The 16216-nt window shown below is 42.1% G+C and overlaps 1 protein-coding gene and 1 long non-coding RNA gene across 2 annotated transcripts in view; both read right to left on the reverse strand.

The window, feature by feature from the left end:
- The window catches only part of LOC308409541 (CXADR-like membrane protein), a gene marked incomplete at its 3' end in the record, with an annotated part of 125447 nt that overhangs the window by 35344 nt on the left and 73887 nt on the right, over window positions 1-16216 (reverse strand). The gene's annotated exons all lie outside the window — the stretch shown is intronic.
- On the reverse strand, window positions 9108-10718 carry LOC308411017. The gene is made up of 3 exons (XR_013974320.1): window positions 10546-10718; window positions 9395-9634; window positions 9108-9297 (listed from the first exon to the last, which is right to left on the reverse strand). It is a non-coding gene; the product is annotated as an uncharacterized lncRNA (long non-coding RNA).

A 16216-nucleotide genomic window follows, 5' to 3' on the forward strand; every position in this document is an offset into this window, starting at 1 on the left:
GTTAAGGCGCATTAACGCCCCCTGGCTCACAGCTCAGTGGACATTTAGATGAGAAAATATATATTTGACACATTTAAGGAAAATACTAATAAAATAAAAAATAAAATAAAATAAAACAAAACAAATAAATGTTTATTAAGCAATTTTGATAGGAAATTGCTTAATTTTAGAAATGTTTTTGCTCTTTTTTGCTCTATAAAATAGTTTTTTTTCTTTTAGAATCACTCATCTTAGCAGTAGGATTTACATGAAAAGAGAAACAAATTAAGTTTGAGTGAAAATGTACATTTTTTGCACTCTCTGGTCAACTGACTCAGTGAATCAAATGACTCAAAAAACACGATTCACTTTGGTGAGTGACTCATTAAAACTCGTTTCAGTAAAAAGAATCAAATTTACCATCACTACAGCCCAGCGCTGCTCCCTGCAGAAGCCAATTCTGCAGGGGAGACCTACCTTGGCACTTGTGCAGGTGAAACCAAAGAGAAGATATGCTTCACCATATTTTACTAGTCTTTGGCTTAGAATGAAGTTGGTTTGGAAACATATTCAGCTATGCTTTATCTCCTGCTTTGTGTTTCTGTAGGCGTCTGTGCTAGCAGTGTCCAAGCGTTGTTTCCCCCCCCCCCCCCCCCCCTTTTCATCCCGCGCCCCCCCTGCCATGGCTCTGCACTCCCCCTAGGGGGCGGGCCCCACACTTTGGGAAGGTCTGGTTTAGGAGGTTAACTCGACCAAGCAGTCTACTTTCAAGCAGTCTTTGGGTTTCTGTACTGTTTAGAATACAAGAACAGGGAGGATGGTGTAGGTTTAAGTTTATTATATTGATACATAAATGCCAACAAGACAGTGTACATCGCTGTTGTCACAGTGATGTACACTGTTTTTTTTTCATTCAAAGGCTTTATGGTTTTTCCTATAATACCTGGTGGGCCGGTCTCTAGTCAAAATGCCCGGGCTGATTTTTTGTCCCAGTCCAGCACTGCTTCTACTCATTCGAGGAATGCACATTTTTTCCCTTGCAGCAAACGAATATATCATATCCAGTAGGTTATAGTTTTATCTCGTTAACCTCTCTGCTCTGTGTTGTTTCCTCTTACAGCTGAGAAAATCATCACAGCCAAGCCTGGACAGGACGTCACTCTGACATGTCGAGCTCCAAACAACAACAACAACACAAGTGTAGAGTGGAGAAGAACTGACCTGGAGTCAGAATATGTTCTTTTGTATCAACACGGGCACGTTGATCCATCCAACCAGCATCCATCTTTTAAAAATCGGGTGGATCTGCAGGACAGACAGATGAAGGATGGAGACGTGTCTTTGATTCTGAGGAATGTGACGATTAATGACACAGAAATATATGAGTGTCTTGTCTTCATGGGAGGAACACACTCATGGGAACTCAGCATCATCAGCCTAATTGTCATTCCAGGTGAGTGAGTAGAGTTGAGTGTGATCAGAGGTGAAGCTGCTTCCTGGTTGTTGATGTTTGTTTGTTGTATGGATGAGCTGGTGGATGTCAGAGATAGACAGATGTTTCTCCAGCTGTTGTCTTTGTGGCTGGTAGTCTAGAGTTGTAGAGCAGCATTGTTTGGTTAGACCAGAAACAAAGACATATACACACACACATATATATATACAACACCCAGCACGCCCCTGCGGGCGGTTTATCCTTCAAGCTCGGGTCCTCTACCAGAGGCCTGGGAGCTTGAGGGTCCTGCGCAGTATCTTAGCTGTTCCCAGGACTGCGCTCTTCTGGACAGAGATCTCCGATGTTATTCCCGGGATCTGCTGGAGCCACTCGCCTAGCTTGGGAGTCACCGCACCTAGTGCTCCGATTACCACGGGGACCACCGTTACCTTCACCCTCCACATCCTCTCGAGCTCTTCTCTGAGCCCTTGGTATTTCTCCAGCTTCTCGTGTTCCTTCTTCCTGATATTGCTGTCATTCGGAACCGCTACATCGATCACTACGGCCGTCTTCTTCTGTTTGTCTACCACCACTATGTCCGGTTGGTTAGCCACCACCATTTTGTCCGTCTGTATCTGGAAGTCCCACAGGATCTTAGCTCGGTCATTCTCCACCACCCTTGGGGGCATCTCCCATTTTGACCTCAGGACTTCTAGGTTATACTCGGCACAGATGTTCCTGTACACTATGCCGGCCACTTGGTTATGGCGTTCCATGTATGCCTTGCCTGCTAGCATCTTGCACCCTGCTGTTATGTGCTGGATTGTCTCTGGGGCATCTTTACACAGCCTGCACCTGGGGTCTTGCCTGGTGTGATAGACCCCAGCCTCTATGGATCTTGTACTCAGAGCTTGTTCTTGTGCTGCCATGATTAGTGCCTCTGTGCTGTCTTTCAGTCCAGCTTTGTCCAGCCACTGGTAGGATTTCTGGATATCAGCCACCTCCTCTATCTGCCGGTGGTACATACCGTGCAGGGGCCTGTCCTTCCATGATGCTTCCTCGTCTCCCTCCTCTTTCTTGGGTACAGGTCTGTAGTTATTAAAATCATTACAATCCAAATTGCTCTTCTTCAGAAGGGGTCTCACCACCGCCGTTTTAAAGGCAGCAGGGAAGACACCCAACTGAAGAGAGCAATTCATCATGTATAAAAGCTCAGCCTCAAAAAATCCATAAAGTGTTTTAAAGAGTGAAGAAGGGATTGGATCTAAAAGACATGTGGTGGGTCTCACTGTGGAGAAAACTTTCTGAAGGTTCTCAGCATTAACCAGGACAAAGCTGTCCAGTGTCTCCTCAGGTACAATCGAGCCCTCAGATGTGTTTAAAATCATATCACAATTAAATAAAATATCAGATCTGATGGCGCTGATCTTTCCCCTGAAGTGGTCTGCAAACTGCTCACAGAGCGAGTCTGTGGGGGTTCTTTGGGAGCTGTTAAAATCAGGGTTAAATAAATGATCTATGGTGGAAAAGAGGACCTTGGGATTATTTTTGTTAATACTGATTATTTTGGCGAAGTATGAATTTCTTGACTTCCTTAATGTATTATTGTACATTTTAAGTTGCTCGCAAAAATATTTGATGGTTGATAGTATTTTTATTTTTCCTCCATCTCCTTTCTGCTGCCCTGCAATTTCTTTTGAGTTTTTTGACTTCTTCGTTTCTCCAGGGTGATGCATGTTTTACGTTAATCTTTTTGGTGGTGAGTGGAGCAACGGAGTCAAGGCTTTTCTTCAGTTTGCTGTTGAAATGATTAAAAATCAAATCGCAGGGTGCAGGTAAAATCACAGGGGGGCATTCGTCTAAAACCCTGGTAAAATTTGCAGCCACTTCAGAGGTTAGATAGCGCCTCCTCACAGTTCGCACCGAGGTCTCCCGCTGAATAAAACCGGTGATGTTAAAAAACACACAGTAGTGGTCAGAGACAGCCAAGTCAACAACAGAGGACACGCTGGTGGACAGCCCATGGGTGATGACCAGGTCATATGCATCACTTACTAGTCATAACGATGAAACACAATTAAAACCTACAAACAAAGCTTCTCCATAGCATAACACAGATGGATGCTGAAGGATTAAACAGAGAAACTTCTAGCACGCCACACGGTGAAAATCCCAATACTAAAATGGCTTCCTGTATTACCCCACTCATGTGACCCTAAACATCCAATAGGAAGGAAGCCAAGCCAAACAAAGAAAAATTCACTTGACCGCAGTCTCCAAGCTAACCACTAGGAGATGCTAAAATGCTTAATGTGCACATAACATTACAACTCCTGGGGATTTTTTCTTCTTCAGTCACCATTTCCTTCAACTATGCTTTTACACATTTCTGCATTTAATATGTAATTATTGTTAATCTCTGGCTATCTTTTGTCCTCTGTCACTCCAACTGGTCATGGGATGGGTGCCCTTCCCTGAGCCTTGTTGTGCTGGAGGTTTCTTCCTGGTCAAAGGGAGTTTTTTCCTTCCACCTGTTGCCAAGAGCTTGTTTGGGGATTTTTTGTTTTTCACCTACCTGACAGCTGACAGCTGACACCTGTTTCTCACCTGCAGGTCAATCAGGAGGACACACAGACGATGGATCTGTTGTACTGATAGTTGGTCTATCAGTTCCTGCTGTGCTTCTTGTTGCTGCTGTTTTATTTTTTATCATCAGAAAACATATAAAACAAAATCAGGATTCATATCAACCTATATCTGAAGATCCACCAGATGGCTGTGAACGTCAGACATCTAGAATTTGATGTGATTTCTCATTTGTCTGATGATCATCACGTTCAGACTCGGACCAACAGTGTGTGTCTGTGCTGTCTGTCAGTGACTCTGAACTACAGTTTATTCATCTTCAGTCTGTTCATTGAATTTTATCTTCAGGTTCAGCAGCTGCTTGTTAAAACAAACAAACAAACCAAAACATGTACATGTATGCTAATCTGCCTCAGAATTCATTGATCAGCTACAACTGAATGATGTTTGACTCATTTCAGGACGTATAAAGGTTTGATTAAAGGTGTACCCTGGCTCTTGCCCTAGTATATCTGGGATAAGCGCCACTCCAGCAGAAGGCCCAGCAGAGGATGTACTTCCTGAGGCAGCTGAAGAAATTTAACCTGCCAACTAGCATGATAATGCAATTCTGCAATTCTGCGCACTGCAATCATCGAGTCCATCCTCACCTCCTCCTTCACCGTGTGGTACGCTGGAGCCACCATCAGGGACAAACAGAGACTGCAGCGTGTTGTGCGCTCTGCTGAGAAGGTGATTGGCTGCAGACTCCCATCTCTGCCATAAGAACAGTTTCTTCCCCTCTGCTGTCGGACTCGTGAACAATAACTAAAAGACTGTTCCCACAACAACCACAGGACCCTATACTGCGTTCTCTGCATCTGTTCCATTTTTCACTGATCATCACCTGCATTCATGTATACATCAATCTGCTTAGAACGAATAGTTGCCAACCTTGAGACCTCAGAATTAGGGAGACATTCAAAAGGGATGTTTGGGGAGGGAGGGGGGGTACACATATATATACAAAAAACTTGAATTTTACAATGTTTATTTATCGGATAAAATAAGTAAAATGTCACCGTTCTTATTGTCCGGCCGGAAACAACGGGGGTGTCCAAATTCAGGGGCTGCGTCTACCTGAGGACCCGTCCTTCGCGGTCTAAAGAAAGCCGGGTAGACCGAAAATGAGCGACTGTGAAATTGGATGGTCTGGCCTTCAGAATTACATCACAAGCTCTCTCGGTGGAGTTAAACTCTGCCGTCTGCTCCTTGCTATCTAAGATATAACTGGACGCTGGCGTAAATTTTCGTCCATCTCACATCTCTGTTTAATCAGCTTTCTGTTTAACGTATATTCAGCTGTGTGAAAACCCCGGAGGAACCCTACCGAGGGATTAATAAAGTTTTTTTTAATTTAATCTAATAACTTACGAACAAATCAAACACTGAAAAAGGCCAAACAATAACATGTTTTACTTGTTTAAGTGACTTATATACAATGGTTAACCTGAGTAGCGAAAGATGTGGGGGTTTTAAGGCGATGTGCCAGGAGTTTGCTCATTTCTACCGCTTGTATCTGCGATCTCGTTCTTTCGGTCACTACCAGTGTAGGGACTAATGCGTTATTAAGTAACACGTTACAGTAACGACGTTACTATTGTGGTAACGAGCACAGTAACTAGTTATTATGCCAAAATCAGGAACGTGTTAATCGTTACTGGGATTTAGATAGGGTCATTATTCATTACTTTGTGTGTTGCATTCGACTTACCTTGGAAATTGGAACACGGACCTGGTAATGATGTCACACTCGAGTAAATGGCGTTCTGGTTAGCCTCGTCAGAGAAGTCGAGATTCCAATATGGCAATGCCCGTCAAAACGTTTGTTGTGCTAGCCCTCTACAAAAACAAATTACTACTAAACATATATGCAGCCATAGCTGGAATCGGTGAGCCGATGGTGATTTTTCATTTTTATTGGCCGATATTTTTTTTTTTTCGTAATGGTATAAACAGTGAAAGGTGGTGGATTGGCCAGATGCTGGCAGATGTGTAAAACTAAATCAGTTAGTTGGTGGTGTCTATGGCGGACCTTCCACAGAGGCCAGCAGGTGGATGAGGGAAAGGGGAGGCAGGAGGAGGAGAGACCCGAGGCGGCAGGTGGTCCGAGTGTCAGGTGAACTGAACTTCAGGTAAGAAGTTATGACCTGCAGTCTATCTGGGTCAGATATAAACCAAGTTAAGGTGGAGTTTATTTTCGTTGTGCTGACTTTTTACTGTCAGTTACAATAACTCGTACTGTGTACTAGCTAGCATGATGGAGTTTCTATACAGCTGGATGGGTGCTATGATGTTACTGATAGTGAACTTTGTTTTATTCATAAAGTTAGTTAGTAGAGTTGCCAACCGTCCCGTAATAAATGGAATCATCCCGTATTCAGAGAAAATATTACATGTTTCGTATTGAGCTGTAAAGGAACGCATTTGTCCCTGACTTCAGCTAGAATGAAAAAGACACGAAGCTGGATTTTTTCTGCTTCTTTACGCTGCACAGCTGTTTCTTCTTCTCTCATTCTGTCCCCCTCCCTCTCCTGTTGCTACTTCAGTCATGAAACTGATCAGTGATCAGCTGATCGGCTTTTATTGCCCACTTTGCGCCAGAAGGAGGAAACCAGCGGATGTCGCGCTAAACAGCAGCACGTTTAAGCTTGATAAGCTGTTGTTAGAATTTATTTAATATTGCCTTCTAGTATCAGCTGATGTTTGCTGGAGCCACAGCGGAAAAAGCTGCTGGTCATGATATCGGTTTGGATATGTGGTGAGAGGGAAACATGAAGATGAAACCAGGAGATGTTACTGAATCATCAGAGCTGAACAGGTGATGGAGAAACAGGTTTACCTTTTAGGTGACATGAATCAGTTGAAGGGAAGTTGTGAACTGTTTCTGAGAGATAAATAACACCAGGATCCTTTGTAGCTGACAGCTGGTAACTGTGCAGGGGCGGGTCTAGCAAAGTTTTGCCAGGGGGCCAGGTAGGACATTAACAGGGAGAGGGGGGCACAAAGAAATACTTTTCTTCCTTATTCTCATTTAAAATGTCTGGCTGTTATTGAATAATTATCTGAATCTTACAACCAACGTTTTCATCTGATGTAAAATGTAGAGGAATCCATTATTGTACATTTTTTCAGGGTCCCATTATTTCTTCAGAAATAAGTACTGTATATGATGCCAGTATTTTCCCACATTTTCTAGATACTGTCCCAGATAGCAAGGAAACATTGAAACAATGTTGAGTCAATATCAGGTGATGTCATTGAATCAACGTTGAAGTGTGACGTTGACCTAACGTCACTCTTGCACCCTTTTTTAACGTTGAAACAACGTCAGGTTTTGATGTTGAATCAATGTTGAAACCTGACATTGATTCAACGTTATATTTTCTAATACTGTTGACATTGAAACAATGTCAGATTCTGATATTGAAACACTGTTGAGCTATAGTGTTGATTTTCCACCTCTTTTGCACAGTTGCTTTTTATTAAAACAACAGTTAAATCATGACTGGAAATCTACCTCTCTTTATAGGTATTTTAACCAATACTAAACTACTGCATGTTTCCATCAATACTTAAACCACCTAAACACATAATTGTACTTATTCCTCAAATTGGACACCCTTTAAAAAAACAAAACAAATGTCTCACAATGTATCATGTCAATATTAATATCCTAAAATAAAAAAGCATTGCATGTGATGTAACAGAGAAAAAACTAAACAAAAAAAGGTCAATAGGCATGTTTCGTTTGCTAAATACTTTATTAAAAGACAGTTTCCTATTTACATTTATATGTTTCACAGAAGTTTGTAATTTTTACTCTGGGATGGGGATGGATGGTGTGCGTCCTGCACCACCCAAACGATCTGGGGCATATCGGAGCCATTTCTGCACTGCTTGTGCAAAGACAAACTCGGACATAGAGTTTGCCCCTAACTGCTGCGTCAGGCCATCTAGGACAAAAATACACACACACACACAAACAAAAAAAGTGAATTAGAGCACATGAATAAGCTCTTGTTAACTGTCTTTAAAACAAAATAAACATGGGGTCCTCGGGCTGTAGAAACTACAACCCGAGGACTAAACAAGCCAAAGACCAAAGACTCCATCTCCAGATTAACCGGACATGAAAGTCTTGTTATTAAGAAGGACAAAGTAATATAGCAAAAAAACGGTAAAACTTACAGCGCTCTGCAGATGCATATTTGGTATCTTTAAATGCCCTTTTTTGCTTTGTCTGGTCCTTGGTTTTTTTCCCTGCCCAGTTTAGTACCGAGGCCAGCTCGTTTGTAATGGCATAAGCCATTACACGGCGTACTCGCACCTCCAGTGTGGTCCCTCCAATCAAGGCAAAGCGTCTCACCTATAGACACATTTTAAGAGATGGAATTAGCATGTCTCATGTCTTTAATGTGTATGCAAGTGCTTGTGTGTTTAATCAACAGGCCGTTGTTATGTATTTAAATCACATCTGACAGCTATTACACTTTATAGTTACAAAGTGTACATAACCTTTATATACTTACCATTGCCTTATTTGCCTCTTGTGATTGAAGAGCTGCCTCTGCATTGTTTAGCTCCTCAATGTTGTGCAAGGGCAAATCCAGAGGCAGTACCCCAGCATCTACCGATTCATTGCAGCCGGTATTGCGGATGGCTCTGACCTCCTCACAGAGTTCGCTAACAGCTCTCATCAGGTCTGACAGAAAAAGATAATTTTTTTTAAGTATTTAAGAATACAGACAACTTGTCAAAAGTTTCCTTGTGTCACACACAGATATGTACAAAGACACCAGACAGTATTTTATTACCTGGTATTTTCACTCGAGGGGGCTGGGGAAACCGTTTTTTTGTGGGCTGCTCATCCTCTGAGTCACTATATGTGTACAGGGGATTAGGGCTAAAGAAAAAAAGTTGAAAACGGTCATAAGTAATTACAAATGTGCAGGTACAGTATACAAGGAATTTTTGAAGTGCACAAGTGTACACGGCTTTGCATCTATAAAAAGTTTACAAGCTTCCACTTTTTGGACTATATTATGTGGTGATATTGCAGTATGGAAGCACCACAGATATGTATAAAAGACAAGATCATAAATTCTTAGCAATCAAAGATATGTTTGTGAAATAAAAAAAGTTTTACTTGTGCTTTCTTTTATGACTGGTCTGAGTTTCAGCTTCGGACTGAAGGTCAGACGTATCACAGTGTTCACTTAGATATTTCTGAAGACTGCGTTCTGCTTTGTGAAATGTGTCTGGAAGTACAAACACAATGTATGGCCAGACATAAATTAGGACACGAAAAACTTGTTATTGTTACATTTATACAACACCAATCCAGATGATACCCACCATGGCTTATTAGAAGTCGGACTGGTGCATAGGTGAGCCATGTTGCACCAGGATGAACTCTCCTCTTTACTGTGGCGTGGATCCTGAATGTGTCTCACGGAGGATATGGAGGCCATGACAATTTCTCCCCATTTATCCATGAACTAGGGACTATTTCTGTACCACCAGTGCTGAACTGCACAATGCACCAGTCTTTCATTTTTATCTTTTTTTAAAATTTGGAGTCCTTTTTTGCCCTGTCTAGGATAAACAGGAAACAGATAATTACAATATATTTCATAGTCACTACAAAACTTGATCTATTGATTGAACTAAATAATAAATAATAACTTAAAATGTATATAGGCAACAATTACAAGCAAACCCGATAAAACAAACTCTTTTTTTTTTAACATACAACTGCGTGTGTATATGTAAGCATTTAAACACTGAAGATAATAAAATTAACAGTATTTTGTCTAAGTCTGCCATTCATGGCACCGAGACAAAAACTTGGCGCACAGTGTGGCATCAAAATAGGCGCACACCTTTGACGCTGCGTTTTCTCAGTCTTCCTCGTCCACACGTAAATGCTAAAATGGAGTTTTCGAAAATATCCGCCCTGGCAGGCGTCTTTAAAAATCTCAGTTTTCAGTTGATGAAACGCAGTTTACGTGTGGACAAAAGGTGCAAACGCAAGGTAGGTGAGCGTGCAGCGTAGAGTTTGAATTGAGTGCGAATCGAAGCGGGTGCTCTCCAATCATTAAAAGTAACAAAGTCATTGAACACATTTATACAGTTACCTTTACGTTTATCAATCATATATCACAGATTTACAATTTTTTGTAGTACTATGCTAAAAAGCAACTACAGAGCGAAAGTCTGGGTCAAGCGCCGAGGTGACGGCAAGAACAAAGGAACCCTCGAAGCGTTAAAGCTAGCTTTGTAAGGGAATATAACGGAAAAGTATGAAACGAAAATGTTTTCTTTGTTGATAGACTTTGTTTGCAGTGCAATTTATTTGTTGCCGGATTGTAAGATGAAAGTAGACACAATTTCGGGCTCCCACATTTTATCCGAAACTTTACATTAACAAGTTTGGTTTTTTTTTTTACTGTTATTCAAATGCAACCATGGAAATAACGAATAGAACAAAAGTCATTCATTCTTACCTTATACTAATCGTGGTGCAGGCCAGTGCAGTGCATGAACTGATGCCTTCTCCGGTCAATTCCGCTGAGAGTAAATCTAATGTCCCGCTCTACTGTACAAGACAATGGTTACCTGGAGGGACGTACCAATGTGATAGGGGTGCTGCGGAATAGTCCAAGTGGGAGCAGCTTTAATTTCCCGCTCAACCATAAATTGATGATTTTTCAACGTGATTGTTGTCACCTTGTCAACTATAAATAGATCAACAATCAACGATGACAGAACAACAGTGAATCAATGTTATTTCAATGTCAGTGTCAGGTTTCATCTAGGGGTGGGTTTTTATAATCGATTTATCAATTAAAATCGATTCTGGCTTGGATAACGTAAAATCGATTCATTAAAATCCTGAATCGATTTTTTTAATATAAATTTATTTTGCCCGAAATGCCAGAATCTCTGGTGAAATCTCACAAACTTTCAACAACCACCAAACAGCTAAGACAGTAAATGAGAGCAGGAACACGGCACAAAGACTTAAACACACAGCGCGACCCGCGGATCAGAATCAGTTAGATGTCGCCTTTCTCACAGTCGGGGCTGAAAGCCGACAGCTCGCTGATTCTGATCTGTCGGTGGGTCCGCGCTTTGTGTTCACGCCCTTTATGCGCCGATTCTAAAGCTGTTAGTTTCATCTCTCTCCAAAACAATATTGACCGAACCAGCAGCAAAAGAAGATCCAAACTACGCTTCACATAAACATCATCATGAATTCACTCTGACTTTTACTGTTTTGCTTCCACCACGAGCCACAGCTCTCTCTCTCTCTCTCTCTCTGTACTTCATTATTGGCTTGCTTGTTACGCACAAGTCTACCGTTGTTTACAGCGCTGTCGGCCTACGTTTTTTTTCGTTTTACTTACTTCCGAAAAGAAAACCTAATTTCTGCTGTTCAATACTGAACAAATGTAAACTTTTTAAAATTATGCAAAATGCAAAACGCCGTGTCTCTAATAAAACCGCTGTAACTTCAGAGGTAATGTTCATATGTTGATTAATGGTTTTCTTTCGTTTTTGATGTACTGCGGAATATTTTTATAAAATCTAGGCCAGGAAAATCACCTTCATGTTTTTCTGTGCTTTATCTTCAGCTACTTTGACACAAAGGCATCTGCTGTGACGCTCACACCTGTGATGAAGTCTTGCGTGTGTCAGCTTCCTTTTTATAGATACAAAAATATGTAAATGTACTGATCTGAATTATAATATTTCTGACTGTCAAAATTTCCCAGATTCAAATCGAATTGAATCGAATCGAATTAAATCGAATCGTGAATCGAATCGATTCGGGACCTTGTGAATCGGAATTGAATCGATTCTAGAAATTAGTGACGATACCCAGCCCTAGTTTCATCAGTATTTCAATGTTGTTTCAACATTGGTTTTGTGTTGACATTTCAATCCTGACGATTCTGATGGTTCAGATGGAAAATCAACATCTGTTCAATGTCTCCTTGCTATCTGGGTAGTCAAAATGCCCGGGACGATTTTTTGTCCCAGTCCAGCCCTGTATGCAGCTCATCTTCAGTCTGGAGTAGGGATGGGTACCGGTATCCGGTACCATGATGGCACCGGTTCTGACATAAACGGTAGTAACCAGAACGAAAAGCAGTGCACATTTCGGTGCTTTATTTCGGTGCTATTTTTCCTGAGCTGTAATACACTTTGAATTCTAGCCAATCATTTTATGTTTCCGAGGATAGTAGGCGGGTCCAGGTACGTACGTTCTTTTAGAGCAGAGCTACAGACTAAAAATGCCCAAGGCGAAGCGGTCAAAAGTCTGGCTGTACTTCACAGCAAAAGATGCAAACTCAGCAGCCTGCAACAAGTGCTTTAAGCTGATACTGTGATACTGTGCAAAGGAGGTAACACCTCAAATCCGATGAAACACCTGGCGACGCATAGCGTTTTTTTTAAAAGCCGAGAAATGCACCGTATTTGATAGCTTGCTGTGAGACCTCACACTGTGCAAATCTACTGCGGGTGTGGTGCCTGTTATCGGACCCAGATTTAGCAACATCCCCCCAAAAACCTGAAGAGGAGAGTCCTGGCCCCTAGCCCTGCCAGTGTAGCAGAAATGATGACGGATGATAATGGCAGCAGAAGCCGTTCTTCTCTGTGTGAGTAGCTTAATGTTGTTCGTGTGTAATTTATGTTGAGTACGCTAACCACATTATTAAATTAATGCATGTAAGGTGAACTAGCAAACACCATTGTAGTTACATGCGGCTGTCTTCTTGTTTGATGGCAGATACTCCCTTCACCCTGGCCAAAAAGGCTAAAATGACCAAAGAAAAAGTGGAAAACAGCTGAACATGAGAGGTTTTTGGACCAAATGTGTGTTCTCCATTCTTTAAGCACCGGCACCGTTTCAAAAGTACTGGTTTGGTACTGGTGTCGGATAAAACCTAAACGATACCCATCCCTAGTCTGGAGTTACCTGTATCTTCCTACTCGGAAGGCAGATTTTCTGAGTTCCGAGTACAATCGAAAGCTCCACGACTGCAGTTTCAGTGTTTGACATAAAAAACAAACGTGAGACTGACATGGGCAAGAATCATGGCAGCAGTCCAGGCCTGGGATTTCTCTCGTGGAAATATGCACATTATTTTTTCCTTTCTGTTGGTAGGTGGCACAGTGCACTGTGGCAGAATAGTGCTAACATGTAAACAAGCTAGAAGACTGGCATCCTTGCTGGGTGTCCAGTTAGGGAAGCAACACATTAATAAGAGAATTCTGAGTGAAATCAAAGTTACTTTCCCTAGTAACTAGTTACTTTGAAAGTAATGAGTAACTTGAAGTAACTAAGTCACTTTTGATAGAAGTAACTAGTAATGTAACTAAGTTACTAATTTAAAGTAACTTACCCAACACTGGTCACTACCCACAGCTCGTGGCCATAGGTGAGGGTAGGAACGTAAGTAGTAATATACCTATGGCTTTTTTGTCCCCCCCCCCTCTCCCCCCACACCCCCCGCGGGCATTTTCCCCCTCCCCTATCCCCCTCCGCGTCCACGTGCGTGTGCACGTGCGCGAGAACGGACTTTTTGCACGTGCATGTGGGTACACCAGTAATCAGGGGATGAGAGACAGAAGGGCAACACAGCTGGGAGGAATCAGAGCTGACGGGACAGGGGAAATGTAAATAGAACACACTCACATCAGACAGAGACCTTCACAATAAAACTGGAAACTCAAACACGGGGAACCAAACAAGACACAGAACTAAACAGACAGATTCTCAAACAGACGGGGTGACACCATAGACAGACAGAGACACAGACGCAGACTCAAAGGCAGACCGAATATAACACATAGAACTCAAACAATAATCATCATCATCATCATCATCATAAAAAACTAGAAAATGATAACAAACTAAAAGCGCTGGGTCACCGACCCAGGACCATGACAACAACATGCGTATCAGATACCCTCAGTGCCAAAAGCATAAATATGAAACAGGTGGGATCACCAAGAATATCCTAAAAATGGCTTTGAGGGGGGTGTTATAGTGAAAAAAACAAAAAGCAGCCAAATTTTCATCTGAAAAGGTTGAATTTTAGTAAAAACAATGCTCTGTAGTTTGATACTGTCGTTACAGACAAAGCAGATGGTTAAAGCCTTTGGACGCTCATTTGAAATGCACTCATTCTCCTTATCAGCTGGAAACATTAAAGCCGTAAAATGACTTTTTCGAACGGATAAAAACTATTGGACAACACCAATGTTGAGCCTGTTCCAAAATTTGAATGTACATGTTTTGAAGGTGCGGGTCTTGTTGAATTATTAAACATACTTTCTTTAATTTTTCGAGCCACAAAAACAACAACTTTTCATTTTCTTCTGCTTGAGTATCGGCCTCGGGTAGCTCTACTTATCATTGCTCAGTCAGTTGTCTGTTTGTGCTACTTTTTTCAAGGAGCAGTGGATTACTGGTAAGGGTGACTTTATGTGTTTAGTTACTTAAGTGGAAGTACTGTGGATAGTTTTACCTTACATACATAGATCTACCAGTACAGCTTCTGAGGTAACTGTTTACAAAATGTTATATTCTATCCACAAGTTCTTTGCAATTTTACATTGATAAACATTATCCTTAACACATTTGGCCCACGTAAAGTGCTATGGCCATCACACTGTCATTTAGGATTGTTTAAAGGTAAGTGTAAGTGACAGGGACAGAGGTAAGTGACGGACAAGGTAAGCAACTCATGTTGTAACTGACGTCAGACGCCGGACATTTTGGCGGAAAATTAAAGCAAATGGTAGTTTAGATTTGAGCAAATTCATTTAAGCTTCAGTATTACCAAATACACTTATCAATTGTCTTATAACTAACAATATTTGTCTAAATAATCTCCAACACCCTGGAGAACAACAGGGAGAGTTTAGAGACTCTCCAAGATTATATTGATCAGTGCTTTCAAGATCTCGTGATGAAGAAGGCCCAGTGTGCAGCTTCCCTGGCCAAACCTGAAACACCGTCGTCGAAAAGACAACGCCCGGCAGATTCCCCCGGCTCAACATCGCCAGCCGGCAAAGATATTGCCGACATACTGGAGTCAATCGACAGGCGATTGTCCAGTTTCGACGCAAGGCTGTCCTTGGTGGAGATTCTTCACCGAGAATTTAAATGCTTGCGAGAATCCCTGGAGTTCAGCCAGCAGCAGGTGGAAACGCTTGCTGCTGAAAATGCCACGCTAAGGGAGTCGGTGAAATGTCTCACAGAAAATGTTACCCAGCTCAATAGAGAAAATAAAAAAATAAAAGAAACAGTTATTGATCTACAAGCTCGTAGCATGCGTGATAATCTGGTATTTTCTGGTATTCCAGAAGCCGCTGGAGAGGACGTGGAGACCACGGTAAAAAGCTTCATCAAAACCCACCTGAAGCTGCCGGAGGACACTGTGAAGAACATCGTCTTCGATCGGGTACATCGCCTCGGCCCCATTCGGGCTACGGCCGGGAGACCACGTCCTATCGTGGCCAAATTCGGCCACTTCAAACAAAAGCAACATGTGAAAAGCCGCGGCAGGGAATTAAAAGGAACGGACTTCAGCGTGAACGACCAGTTCCCCAAAGAGGTCTTGGAACGACGCAGGGTCCTCTTCCCAATCCGACGCAGCTTCATCCAGAAGGGCTCCCGCGCTGTCATCGCTGTGGACCGGCTGTACGTGGACGGACAGCTCCACCGCGACCCCAACATCACTCCGTGGCTGTATTAACCTCACACCAGATAAGAATCAGCTACACCATTTCCCTATCCACTCACACTAACTTGCATTAACATCTGTTTAACTTACCGGTATCAAATCGCATCTTAAAGTGTGATTTCATAGCAGAATTAACACCGTCACTCTCCGTCAGTGATTTAATTGGAATGTTTACGTTTTGTTTTTGTTTTTTTTCTTCTCTTTTTTATTTCTCTCTCCTCTCTTTCTCCCTCTTGGTTTTATGCTGCTCACCCCTGTCCTTGGTTTCTTTCTTTATTCCTTTCACTGCCTCAATCACTTGCTTCGACACTCATCCACAAACATCCTTTATTTCGACACATACGCACCATGCGCCCAACGGCAGCACATTTACATCAGTCAGACAGCGCACACAGTCGTTTAGGATACACACACT

Source organism: Rhamphochromis sp. 'chilingali' (assembly GCF_963969265.1).
Source record: "Rhamphochromis sp. 'chilingali' genome assembly, chromosome: 1".
Classification (NCBI taxonomy): domain Eukaryota; kingdom Metazoa; phylum Chordata; class Actinopteri; order Cichliformes; family Cichlidae; genus Rhamphochromis; species Rhamphochromis sp. 'chilingali'.